This window comes from Petromyzon marinus, chromosome 83 (assembly GCF_048934315.1).
Source record: "Petromyzon marinus isolate PM22_M1 ecotype Great Lakes invasive population chromosome 83, UKy_Petmar_22M1.pri1.0, whole genome shotgun sequence".
Lineage (NCBI taxonomy): Eukaryota > Metazoa > Chordata > Hyperoartia > Petromyzontiformes > Petromyzontidae > Petromyzon > Petromyzon marinus.
This window is the reverse complement of record NC_133748.1, coordinates 6,985,141-6,988,019: the sequence shown is the minus strand read 5'-3', so window position 1 is coordinate 6,988,019 and position 2,879 is coordinate 6,985,141.

Here is a 2,879-nt window from a genome sequence, read left to right as displayed (position 1 = left end):
GTAGGGTGTAGATTTTACTTTTAGACTGAGTTGTTGATTTACGTTTACTCTTAGGTGGGAGTGGAGGTGGGGTAGGGTGTAAGGTGGGAGGGAGGTGGGGTAGGGTGTAGAGGTGGGAGTGGAGGTGGGATTGGGTGTAGAGGTGGGAGTGGAGGTGGGGTATGCTGTAAAGGTTGGAGTGGAGGTGGGGTAGGGTGTCGAGGTGGGAGAGGAGGTGGGGTAGGGTGTAGAGGTGGGAGTGGAGGTGGGGTAGGGTGTAGAGGTGGGAGTGGAGGTGGGGTAGGGTGTAGAGGTGGGAGTGAAGGTGGGGTAGGGTGTAAAGGTGGGAGTGGAGGTGTGGTAGGGTGTAGAGGTGGGAGTGGAGGTGTGGTAGGGTGTAGAGGTGGGAGTGGAGGTGGGGTAGGGTGTAAGGGTGGGAGTGAAGGTAGGTTAGGGTGTAGAGGTGGAGTGAAGGTGGGGTAGGGTGTAGAGGTGGTAGAGGAGGTGGGGTAGGGTGTACAGGTGGGAGTGGAGGTGGGGTAGGGTGTAAAGGTGGGGAGTGGAGGTAGGGTAGGGTGTAGAGGTGGGAGTGGAGGTGGGGTAGGGTGTAGAGGTGGGAGTGGAGATGGGGTAGGTGTAGAGGTGGGAGAGTGGACGTGGGGTAGGGTGTAGAGGTGGGAGTGGAGGTGTGGGTAGGGTGTAGAGGTGGGAGTGGAGGTGGGTAGGGTGTAGAGGTGGGACTGGAGGTGGGGTAGGGTGTAGAGGTGGGAGTGGAGGTGGGGTAGGGTGTAAAGGTGGGAGTGGAGGTGGGGGAGGGTGTAAAGGTGGGAGGTGGAGGTGGTAGGGTGTAAAGGTGGGAGTGGAGGTGGGGTAGGGTGTAGAGGTGGGAGTGGAGGTGGGGTAGGGTGTAGAGGTGGAGTGGAGGTGGGGTAGGGTGTAGAGGTGGGAGTGGAGGTGGGGGTAGGGTGTAAAGGTGGGAGTGGAGGTGGGGTAGGGTGTAGAGGTGGGAGTGGAGGTGGGGTAGGGTGTAGAGGTGAGGTGGAGGTGGGGTAGGGTGTAGAGGTGGGAGTGGAGGTGGGTTATGGTGTAAAGGTGGGAGTGGAGGTGGGGTAGGGTGTCGAGGTGGGAGAGGAGGTGGGGTAGGGTGTAGAGGTGGGAGGTGGAGGTGGGGTAGGGTGTAGAGGTGGGAGTGGAGGTGGGGTAGGGTGTAGAGGTGGGAGTGAAGGTGGGGTAGGGTGTAAAGGTGGGAGTGGAGGTGTGGTAGGGTGTAGAGGTGGGACTGGAGGTGGGGTAGGGTGTAGAGGTGGGAGTGGACAGGTGGGGTAGGTGTAAAGGTGGGAGTGGAGGTGGGGTAGGGTGTAGAGGTGGGAGTGGAGGTGGGGTAGGGTGTAGAGGTGGGAGTAGAGGTGGGGTAGAGTGTAGAGGTGGGAGTGGAGGTGGGGTAGGGTGTAGAGGTGGGAGTGGAGGTGGGGTAGGGTGTAGAGGTGGGAGTGGAGGTGTGGTAGGGTGTAGAGGTGGGAGTGGAGGTGGGGTAGGGTGTAGAGGTGGGAGTGGAGGTGGGGTAGGGTGTAGAGGTGGGAGTGAAGGTGGGGTAGGGTGTAGAGGTGGGAGTGGAGGTGGGGTAGGGTGTAAAGGTTGGAGTGGAGGTGGGGTAGGGTGTAGAGGTGGGAGTGGATGTGGGGTAGGGTGTAGAGGTGGGAGTGGAGGTGGGGTAGGGTGTAGAGGTGGGAGTGGAGGTGGGGTAGGGTGTAGAGGTGGGAGTGGAGGTGGGGTAGGGTGTAGAGGTGGGAGTGGAGGTGGGGTAGGGTGTAGAGGTGGGAGTGGAGGTGGGGTATGGTGTAAAGGTGGGAGTGGAGGTGGGGTAGGGTGTCGAGGTGGGAGAGGAGGTGGGGTAGGGTGTAGAGGTGGGACTGGAGGTGGGGTAGGGTGTAGAGGTGGGAGTGGAGGTGGGGTAGGGTGTAGAAGTGGGAGTGGAGGTGGGGTAGGGTGTAGAGGTGGGAGTAGAGGTGGGGTAGAGTGTAGAGGTGGGAGTGGAGGTGGGGTAGGGTGTAGAGGTGGGAGTGGAGGTGGGGTAGGGTGTAGAGGTGGGAGTGGAGGTGTGGTAGGGTGTAGAGGTGGGAGTGAAGGTGGGGTAGGGTGTAGAGGTGGGAGAGGAGGTGGGGTAGGGTGTAGAGGTGGGACTGGAGGTGGGGTAGGGTGTAGAGGTGGGAGTGGAGGTGGGGTAGGGTGTAGAGGTGGGAGTGGAGGTGGGGTAGGGTGTAGAGGTGGGAGTAGAGGTGGGGTAGAGTGTAGAGGTGGGAGTGGAGGTGGGGTAGGGTGTAGAGGTGGGAGTGGAGGTGGGGTAGGGTGTAGAGGTGGGAGTGGAGGTGTGTTAGGGTGTAGAGGTGGGAGTGAAGGTGGGGTAGGGTGTAGAAGTGGGAGTGGAGGTGGGGTAGGGTGTAAAGGTGGGAGTGGAGGTGGGGTAGGGTGTAGAGGTGGGAGTGGAGGTGGGGTAGGGTGTAAGGGTGGGGAGTGAAGGTAGGGTAGGGTGTAGAGGTGGGAGTGAAGGTGGGGTAGGGTGTAGAGGTGGGAGTGGAGGTGGGGTAGGGTGTAGAGGTGGGAGTGGAGGTGGGGTAGGGTGTAAAGGTGGGAGTGGAGGTAGGGTAGGGTGTAGAGGTGGGACTGGAGGTGGGGTAGGGTGTAGAGGTGGGAGTGGAGGTGGGGTAGGGTGTAGAGGTGGGACTGGAGGTGGGGTAGGGTGTAGAGGTGGGAGTGGAGGTGGGGTAGGGTGTAGAGGTGGGAGTGGAGGTGGGGTAGGGTGTAAGGGTGGGAGTGGAGGTGGGGTAGGGTGTAGAGGTGGGAGTGGAGGTGGGGTAGGGTGTAGAGGTGGGAGTGGAGGTGGGGTAGGGTGTAGAGGTGGG